The sequence below is a fragment of the Amborella trichopoda genome, chromosome 9 (genome assembly GCF_054954075.1).
Source record: "Amborella trichopoda isolate Santa Cruz 75 chromosome 9, AtrichopodaSantaCruz75HAP2 v2.0, whole genome shotgun sequence".
Taxonomy (NCBI): domain Eukaryota; kingdom Viridiplantae; phylum Streptophyta; class Magnoliopsida; order Amborellales; family Amborellaceae; genus Amborella; species Amborella trichopoda.
The window spans coordinates 22,191,647-22,203,131 of NC_142344.1; positions in this window are offsets into that span (position 1 = coordinate 22,191,647).

Here is an 11,485-nt window from a genome sequence, read left to right on the forward strand (position 1 = left end):
TAAGTCATTCGGTAATTCCACATATAATGGCTTTAACAATTTCATAGCCTTGATTCCCACTTGCTTTACATACGGTGGCATACATGGTCATATGTTTCATAAGATCAAGAAACTGATTTTCAGACATCCCACTTATATTCCAATTTACTATGGACCTTCCTGAATAGGAAACTAAACTGGCAATTAGATCTTCCTCTATTTGAAGATCTACAGGAGTTGGCTTAGGGTAGTACATTCTGGTTGGTGCAACCGGCCTAGTTTTTCTTCCATGATCTATTCTATTAATTTCTAAGCTTTTTTATTTAAAAGCTTTTTCTATTTCAGATATCTCTATATTTGAAAAACTTTTATCTTCTTGAAGGACTTGTACATCACTCGATTTTCCTTTTCTATCTAGACCAATCCATTTACTAATTCTTTATTATCCTCTTTCTTTTTTATTCCCCGTAGGTTGAATTTTCCTGCAGCAATACTAGGTGGTGGTTTGAATAAAACTGCCCCATTTTCTTTTTCTTCTTTCTTCTCCTGGTGTTGAGGTTTTATTGTGTTTAGAAGTTTTTCTATCCTATTAGTTTGTTTTCCTATGGTCTTTAGGAAGATATTTGTCTAATTATTCTGCTCTATTATGTAGGGTATGGCTTCAATTTTAGCGATCTGGTTCTCAAAATATTTTGATCCAATTTTGAAAGGTGAGGCTTTTATTTCTTGTTTTTCTCCTTTTAACTGTAAGCTAGTTTCAGGAGGGATGGATAACTTCAATGCTTTTTCCTTTAACTGTGTGAAAAGTTTGAAAAGTATTTTGGACAGTATTAATCTGGGTATTTACCTGGAATTCTGGGTATTTTATTCCTTCTTTTTTAAGTATATACTTTACCCATTTGAAAAAATTTACATTCGTTTTATGTTGTAACATGAATTTATTAAATTTTATATGAAAATTTTCTTTTAATCTTTCATTAAATTTTTGAAGGAACCATTCTCTTATTTGTTTATTTTCATCAGAGAGAATACCCTTTTAACCCCATTCTTTATCTATGGTAAAGTCATCTTAAGTTTGGATTGTCAAAATTTCAAAATCGAATTCAGACATAATAGGTTCTTCTTGCTCAGTTTGGAAAAAGCCTAGAGTATTCAAAGTATAAACTGGGTGTTGAACCTGGTTCTCTGTTTTCCTTAAACTTTCAAGAATAATTCTATCATTATTAGCCCTTTCATAATTAGACTGAGGTATAAAAGATGTTGAACTTCTAGAAGGAATTCTAGAAAGAATTCTCACCATATTCGAAAAAACAGTATTTGAAATACTTATCCTTGTTCTTGTAGAGGATGAAAATTGGATTTCTGTTTCTCCATTAGGAAATTCTACAATTTATTTTGGCTCAGTATTTTTAGGAGTTAGTAAACAGGTATCAAATTGTAGGGACCAATTTTCAGGGAAATTTACCTGTTTCCAAGATATAGATTTTCGTATAACCAAAGTGGATTTTTCCATATTAGTTTGGAAAAATTATGTTTGTCCTTTTTTATCCATTTGTGTTGCATTAGGATAAAGAGTATTAATAACTTTATAACAAATTCTATAAACAAAGGCCAAATTTTGGGATCCAGGATCCATATAAAAACTTTGGGTTTTAAGGTTAAGAATCAAAACTTTCGATAAGTTTGGATCAGATAAGGACACAAAGAAATTTGAATAACAGTTAAAGTATATAGGTCCATTGCAGACACTTGATTCAACGATTCCTAGAACAGAGTCATTGAACCTTATATGTCTACTATCTCTTAAATAAAGTAAAGCCGGATTACTTAAACCAGTTATGGTTAACGATTTTACAGTTATTTGTACAAGACCAATATGGAGATAGTTAAAACCCCTCTTAGTATGATCTTTATTCATTCTTGTAGATAAGAGTTGGAAGCTATCTTGGTTTTCCATAACAGAAAGAGTCTCTTCAATGCTTTTTCTTGAAAAACTACTCTTAAATTCAAAAGTTCCTTTTTTGTGTATATCAATAGTAGCGACCTTCGGAATATTCCAGTTTTGTAATTGTTTTTCTATATTATCTATAATAATTTCCTCGCTATTATTTACCCTTAAAGTATTACTAGTAGAGGCGGTTCTATTCGACAATGTTCTGAATAGATTTGCCATTTTAATCTTGAGGTTTTCCTTGAGTCAACTGAAAACAGTCCCTGCACCTTTCGGCCTTCCTAGCTCACGGTGGTCTTTGGGTGATAGCGACTTGTAGGGATTTTTACCAGATTAAAATGTGCAGATAGGTTCAGTTCACCACTAAATATAACAAGGCTTTGATACCAAAAGTAACTGAAGATGATACAAAGATGGTTGATGGTAGACAATAATAAAAGAGAGTAATAGACAAAAAACATATAATTCATATATAGAAACAGGGAGCCAGAGTAAGGAACTTACATGGATAGTAGTCGCGATAATAGATAACCAGAAGATGTACAGAGAAGCACGTTCTTACAAAGCACACAACACACTCTTACAAAGCACTCAACCTAAGACTTTTTTGAATGTGTCTTCTCCTTTAGTCTGAGTTCCCTTTTATAGAAGAGGGAGGACGGACTTCAAATGTTTTTAAATCAGTATCAACAAAGATAGGATTCGTACTAACAAAGTAAAAGTAAAAGTAGAATGTGTGCTTTAAAAGAAAAAGTAAGTCGCCGGCAAAGTAATAGTAAATATGTGCCTTAAAAACAAAAGGCAAAAGATTCTTCTACAGTGTCTTATCGGCAATAATTTCTTTTCCCGTAGAGCTTTTTCGTGTTTTTTTTGGGGACATGTGTCCCGGATAGTCTGGAGTCGTCCCGCCCCTGTTCTTTTCTTCAATCTACTAGGGAAAATATTCCCGCACAGTCGTCTCTGTTTAGAGGGTCATCATTTTTTGATAAAGTGGGTGTTTGAACTTCATCTTCTTCAAGGGCAAAGAGTAGTCTTTTTCTAATCTCAATTTTCGAAAGAGTTGGATTATTTTGTTGCATTAGTGAAATGTATTCAGAGAATCCTATGTCAGAATGTGGCGCAAAATTTGGAATGGCCTTCATATGAATTTTCTCTGGCTCTAGAGAATCATTTTTGTATGCATCCCACCATTTAATTGAAATTTGTCATTGTAGTTCTGGAATATAATCCCACCAATCCAAATTATCTTTAGAAATTTGGTAGGACCATTTTAAAATCCATAGGACCTGATATAAAGCCATAAAATAAATGTGGTAGTCCCTTTTTAGACTATTCTTATTATAATCAGAGAATTTTCTCTATGATACTTGTAATTTTTCATGTAGTATCTAGCTTACTAATTCTCATAATAGGAACCAACTTTTAAACCAATTTGGGAATTCTGTTATTTCATTTCTTTTAAATTGTACATACGAGCTGTGTGTATGTTTAGTATTTTGGTAGGCAAATACTTCATCCCATGTCTTAATATATTCGAAATAATGATAGGATTTAATTTTAAATCCTTTGGTATTCAATTGGTTTTAAAGGGTTGAGACCCCAATCTCTATAAGAAATGACTTTATGTATCTGAAATTTTGAATATGCTATTTTCGAGTCATTATTTCTAGAACCTTTTGAAGCCAGGTATTTTCTTGAGCTGGGACTATTTGAAGCCAAGGTTTTTCCTGGGCTAGAGACTATGTCTATTGATTGATGTTGTCTTCTCCTTCCCTCCTTGTAAAAATTCCCAAGTCAAGAAGTCAGGAAGATGGTTATCTTTTCCTTGAATATGTTTAATATCGAAATCAAATGAAGATAGAATTCCTTGCCATCTCGCAAAAATTTGTTTTGCGACTAGGTTTTTTACATCTTTTTCTAAAATGTCTTTGGCAAATTTGCAATCAGCTCGGATAAGAAATTTTTTGTTAAGCAAATCACTTTGAAATTTTGTCACACAATGAATTATTGCTGAAACTTCTTTTTTTATAGTAAAATATTTCTGTTGAGCTGGGTTCCAAGCTTTAGATGTAAAGCATATAAGTTGCTCATCATCTTGGATTTTTTGTTTAAGAATTCTTTCTAACCTAAGTTCAGAGGCATCTATCTCAATTATTTTGAAGCCTTTTGGATAAAAAATGGCTAAACATGGTACAAAGATCTAATATATATATATATATATATATATATATATATATATATATATATATATATATATACATGAAAAAGTCTTCCCAACCCCTATAGATGAAAATGAACAGTGATTTCGCCTACTCTCATCACCATCTAAAGTTCATCGCACGGTTACGATTATCTTGTAGTGTTTTATTTTTCATTTTTTTTCTACAAATTGAAATGACCTGAAATTTGGAGGATGTGTACATCTTAGTGAAGCGCACCTAATGAAAATATAAAAACAATATTTTGTGGAAATAAAACTGACCAAAATATCCTTGAAACTTTTTGAGGGGTATTTTGGTCAATTTATTTCATGTAAAATGCTTTTTTGATATTTGTAGATTCGCCTATTTTCTGAACACATGATCCAAATTTTAAATCATCTCGATTTATAGAAAAAAATGAAAAATGTAACACTACCGGACAATCGTGACCATGCGATGAACTTTGGACAGTGATGAAGGTAAGCGAAATCACTGTTCATTTTTTCCTATAGGCATTTTGTAGTATCTTCTTATATATATATATATATATATATATATATATATATATTTATGGGAACTCTCGTGTGATGGGAACTCTCTCTCTCTATCTCCTGCCCACGTCTCTCTCTCTTAAGCTCCTTAACTCATCTCTCTCCGTCTCTTTCTGGTTGGCCCCTCTCTCTCAAGCCCTCGATGACCACCTTCTCTCTCAAATCCGTGCTGGCCCGCTGCCCCTCTCTGTATATGGGAAAAGTTTATATAGAGCCGAGGCTCTAAACAATCAAATTTGAGCCTATCTCTAAAATTTCACTAGAAGAGGTTGTTTTGATGCCTAAATATCTTCAAATTGATCATCTCGACATCGAGATACATGGACATAAGAAATAAATGGATATCAAGTTTTGGAAATAGTGTATTTTGTAATGCACTTTTGGACTGTCAATTTTCAAGACTTTCAAGTTTTCATATATCTGTTGATTGACACTATTTTTGAAGCTTTAAACTCTATAAATAAAGATAAAAATATATTTTAAGGCTATCACAAAGATTTGCAATATTGAAACCATATTTCTCGACACTATTTGAAAAATATAAAAAAAAAATATTTGACATGAAAGAATTTGACCAAAAATACACCCCAAAAGTTTAGGGGGTATTTTAGTCTCTTTTTTTTTTTGGATAACTTTTTTTATATTTTTATTAGATGTGCCTCAGTAAGATGTACATACCCTCTAAATTTTAGGTCATTCCAATATGTAGAAAAAAAAATGTAAAATAAAACACTACTGGACAATCGTGACCGCACGATGAAATTTGGACGGTCATGAGGGCAGGCAAAATCACTATTCATTTTCGCCTATAGGTGTTGGGAAGACTTTTCCTATATATATATATATTTATTTATTTATTTATTTATTGTAATATATATAAATGTAGAATTAAAGATGCACCTCAAAAATCTATCGTAAAAGGTTGTTTGAATGTTGGAAAACCATTTAATTGATGCTCTCGACATCAAGATGTATGAATATGAAAAGAAAAAAAGATTTTGAGTGCGAAATAATGTATCTTGCAACACAATATCTGGAACATCCATTTTCAAGATTTTCATGTGTTTATAGATCTACTTGATTTGAACTATTTTAGAGTTTAAAATTTTATAATTACAGTTGAAAATAGATTCTCAAGCCATCCTAAGAATTTTTTTATATCAAAATTACATTTATGATAAAATTTAGAAATGCACCTTAATTGGATGGTTTAAGGTTGCAACCTTATGCAAACCACACCCTTACTAATTTATATATAATATATATAGCTATTTTAACTTTTATAGTTATATCTTAACTTTACATATATGTTGTAATTTATATATTTATTAAACTATATATATATATTATAATTATTTTAACTTTTATAATTATATTTTAACTTTATAATATACAAAATTGAAACTGATCCAGATCTGGATTTAGATTTGGATCTGAATATTGTGGCTCCTATCGGATCCGATGTATACTTTTTCGGGTCTAGATCTAGATCTGAGTGGATCCGGACCCGATCCAAAAAATTCTCATGGGATCACACTCTATACCCTTTATGGCGAATGCAGAAGGGTTTCGTTTTGCATTAAATATTATAAATATTTTTAAAAAACAAATTTAGAGTTTTAGTTTTAAAATACATAGAACTGACTAGTCTAAAAATTGAGCAGTATTAACATTAATTTTTTCAAGTAAACAGATAAATGTCTTAAGGAAAAATTTTATATAAAGTTGCAACCTTAAAATGTAGAATTAAGGTGCCCCTAAAAATCCATCATAAAATGTTGTTTTGATATTAGAAAACCCTTTAATTGATCCTCTAGCTTTGAGATGTATGAATATGAAAAGAAAAAAAGATTTGAAGTATCAAAAATAGTATATCTTGCAACACATTATCTGGACTATCTATTTTCAAGATTTTCATGTGTTTATATATCTACTTGATTTGAACCATTTTTGGAGTTTATAATTTTATAATTAGCAAAATAGATTATCAAGCCATCCTAAGATTTTTTGACATGAAAGTTACATTTATGATAAAATTTAAAGGTGCACCTTATTTGATTGTTTTAGGTTGCAACGTTATGCAAACCACACCCATTTTTAAATTTTATGTTTTAAAGTTGGTCACTAACTAGGTCATACATGTTGCATTCCCATAATTTGAAGCCGAATATACTCTTAGATTGGATCTTACCTATGTTTTATTATCCTTATGTGCCTGGATGAAACGGCTGATTACACCTGTTTGGATTGGAATCGCTGATTTAGTAGGTCCGGCCCTATTGCATGGGTAAAAAAATTAAAAATATATGATATTTTATCATTTTTTTATTATTAAAAATAAGTGTTATAGGTGGGTTTGTGAGGGAAAAAAAATATCATCATATTGTCATTTTGATAATACATGTAAATATGAATAATCTGGTTCCTATTGGACTGTCTAAGTGAAATTCCTATTTATCTGAGTTTCAAACATTAGTCTAAAATGCAATATGTTTTAAAGACACTTACAGCAACAATGCAACCAATCGGTGTTTTAACACACGGGTGAAAATGCATTATGTGTTAGATACCTAAAGACAATGGATGATCGATCTATGTTTCAAAACTGAGGTTTAAAATATAAGTAATTTCCTCAATTTCTATAACTAAAAAATACATGTTTCTAAAAAAGGTGCAGTTCGTATAGCCGAGGCTCTAAATAATCAAAGTAAAGTGCACCTTTAAATAGTATCGAGAAATATAGTTTCAATATTGGAAATCTTTGTGATAGCCTTAAAATTTATTATCATCATTAATTATAAAATTTAAAACATAAAAAGCAATGTAAATCAAACAGATCTATGAAAACTTGAAAATCTTGAAAGTCTTGAAAATTGACGGTCCAAAAATGCGTTAGGAGATGCACTATTTCCAAAACTTGAAATCCATTTTTTTCTCATGTTCATGCATCTTGATGTCAAGATGATCAACTTGAGGTTATTTGGACATCAAAATCACCTCTTCTAGGGAAATTTTTGAGGTAGGCCCTAATTTGATTGTTTAGAGTTCCGGCTCTATTTAAACTTTTCCCTTCTAAAAACCAATTCATATATCCACCAAAAAAGGCTAACTACTCAACCAAAAATCCCAAATAGATCTACACAATTATTTGTGACCAGCATGAACAGCTTGAAACCTGCCATGGTGGAATTACATTAAAAAATGATAACTTGAAAAAAAACCAACATATCTTTGATTGCTTCAAGGATATCTTGGTCATTTTTGTGAATTATTTTTTTATATTCTTCTTATTAGTATTTTTTGCTTGAAAAATGCTTTAGTGTATTTCAAAACAACAATTTTGGTTTTATAGTTCTTTTCTAAATTGCTTTGTAGAGAAAGAAAGATGTGAGTTTGAATCTCACATTGAAGATGAGAGAGTTTGTTTAGCTTTAAGAGCATGCATTCCCATGCAATATACTCAAGTACAAAGGAGCGAGAAGATGCAAGTGTGGAATATACGAATCGCAAGGGTACTTAATGGCACACTTTGCACTTCAGCCATCAAGTGAGTTAAGGGATTGCATATAACTTATAGTTGTTGATGGTACATGTAACCATCGCCACAGTAAAAATGCAACCACCTTGTGACTCTATATTAAAGGGTCATTTTGCCATATGAAGAGACCATTTTTACAACATTTGCATCTCTATCAATAAATCATTCTTTGCAATTCCAGTAAGCAAACCAATAGGCTAAACTCTCTCTCTCACTACTCGATTTTGTCTCTTTCTCTCTCTAAACTATCAAGATTTTGGTGTCTCATGTGTGGGTTCTAAGCTCGGGTGCATAGAGCTTAGGAACATTGTAATAGACTTCTATAGTTGCATGTATTTCGAGGACGAATTGCCCTTCTTATGCATGCCAAATACTATATCGAATGATAACAAATATTGTATTGAGACAGTGCCCATGCGTGCCCGAAAACAAGATGAGTTCGAGCTTATTTGTAAATTGTACCATTTTCTACTCCCAATTCACCCAACCAATCTCCAACAATTTAATACGATATTTTATGGGTGAAAGAAAGGAGACTGCATGACTTCTTTGAAGGTCATAAATCACGATTGTACTCGACTCTAATGCTTCAACGGGCTGAATTTCAAGAGATGGCAGAAAAATGTTATCTCTTTGCTTACCACTCTCAAAGTGGCTTACATAGTCACTGAGTCAATGCATGCACCGCCGCCACCGTCGGATGACTCCACCGACAAGCAAACTCAATCATACAAGAGATGGATGGAGGATGACTATATATGCATGGGTTATAGCCTAAATAACTTGGCATACCCGAATTATGACATGTATGCCTCGATTGGCACGGTGATAGAGCTATGGAAACTACTTGAGACCAAGTACCTCACGGAAGAGTCTAGTTATAAAAGATTTCTGATCTCTAACTTTTTATATTTTAAATTCATTGAAAACAAACATATACTCTCTCAAGTATATGAGTTGCAGCTTACAGTCAATGAACTTAAAGATTGTGGTATTTCTTTGGATGAATATTTCCTAATAGGCTAAATAATTCATAAGTTACTTTCATCTTGGAGAGAGTACCAAAAGAAGATGAAACACAAGAAAGTTGATTTGGTCCAACTTCAAAGATCTCTTCGAATTGAAGAAGAGAATAGACTTAGGGAAAAGAAAGATGAATTAATTCATTTTCACTCTAAGGAAAACCTTGTTGAGCAAAATTCAAGTGCTCCATATAACAATAAGCTTTTTTCTTCTAAGGTCCATAATGAAAATTATAAGTATCAAAAGTCTATTGCCAACAAAAATAAAAAGAAAACTACTTGCTATGTATGTGGAAAATCAGGACATTATTAAAGGGAGTGCCGACATCGAAAAGGGCTTAAAAGGCCTAGACACCAAGTGAACTTGACCACTGAAGAAAAATTTGGTGCAATGGTCACCGAAATAAATATGATCAATAAAGACAATGGATGGTGGGTCGATACCGGCGTTACCATTCATGTGTCTAAAAATCTAGACATGTTTAAGACTTTTGAACCAATGGGTGATGATAATTCGGTTCAACTTGGAACCTAAACTATAACAAATATGCTTGGAAAGGGTACAGTGGAACTAAAGTTTAGTTCGGGTAAGGTACACACCTTAGAAAATGTGTACTACGTGCTAGACATGAGAAGAAGCCTTGTTTCAGGATGTTTCTCAAACAATAAGGGCTTCAAAATGGTCATTGGGTCTGACAAACTCATCTTGACAAAAAATAGTGTATTTGTTGACATGGGATACTCATGTGATGGGATGTTTAAATTTGATCTTGTTAATTAAATGAATAAGTCTTTTGCATATATTGTTACTTCTTGTAATATATGGCATGATAGATTATGACATGTTAATTATTCTTCAATTATATCTTTGGTTAAATTATGATTGATTTCTAATTGTGATGAATTAACTAAAGAAATATGTGAAGTATGTATACAATAAAAAAATTACTAGAAACCATTTCCTTCGATTGAAAGAAAAATTGAATTGCTAGGACCTATAAATAGTGATGTATGTGATTTAAATAATGCTTACTAGATGTGGTAAAAGATACTTTATTACCACTATTGATGATATTTCTAGATTTTCATATGTTTATGTGCTTAAACATAAAGATGAGGCTTTTGAAAAATTTAAAGTTTTTAAAACAGAAGTTGAAAATCAACTTAGTAAAAAAATCAAAATTATTAGAAGTGATAGCGGAGGATAATATTTATCAAATGATTTTAATGAATTTTGTGAAAATAAGGGAATTATTTATCAAATAACTGCTCCATATACCCCTCAACAAAATGGACTAGCGGAAAGGAAAAATAAAACTTTAGTTGAATTGGTAAATGCTATGCTTATTTATTCCTCTTTTACCATTGAGTTTGTGGGGTGATGCTTTATTATCTGTATGCTTTATTTTGAATAGAATTCCATATAAAAAGAGTGATAAGACCCCTTATGAGCTTCGGTTTGATAAACAACCTTCTTTGAATTTTTTCAAAGTTCATGGTTGTCTTGCATATATATTATTCCAGATCTTAAAAGAAATAAATTGCGTTCTAGAATATCTAAATGTGTCTTTGTGGGAAATTCTCATAATAATAAAGCTTATAGATTTTTTGATTTAATTTCTAACACAATTTTGGAAGCTGAATTTTTTTGAAATTCTCCCTTGGAAAAGTGAAGTGAATGAATCAAGTAACATGAAAAATAAAAATAATAATGAAAATGATCATAATGTTGGTGACGAATATGTAGAAAATAATGATGATGAAATAACATAACAAAAAAGAAGTAAGAGAATTAGAGAAGATCCATCTTACAATTTTGGACATGACTTTTATATTTATCTTGTTGAGGCTAATAAAAATAAAATTTTGAGTTCATTACCTATAGTCTCAAATGTGGAGGAAGATCAAATATCTCTAGATGAAGCTTTGGCATCTCAAGATGCAATTTTTTGGAGAGAAGCTATAAATAATGAAATGGATTCCATTATTGCTAATAAAACTTAGAAATTAATAGATCTTCTACCTAGTTCTAAACCCATTGGTTGTAAATGGATTTTTAAAAGAAAAATGCATTATGATAGTTCTATTAATAAATTTAAAGCAAGATTAATTGCTAAAGGTTTTAAACAAAAAGAAGGCATTTATTATTTTGACACATATGCACCAGTGGCGAGAATTGCTACTATTAGATTTGTCTTAGCAATAACATCCACTAACCATCTAATCATACATCAAATGGATGT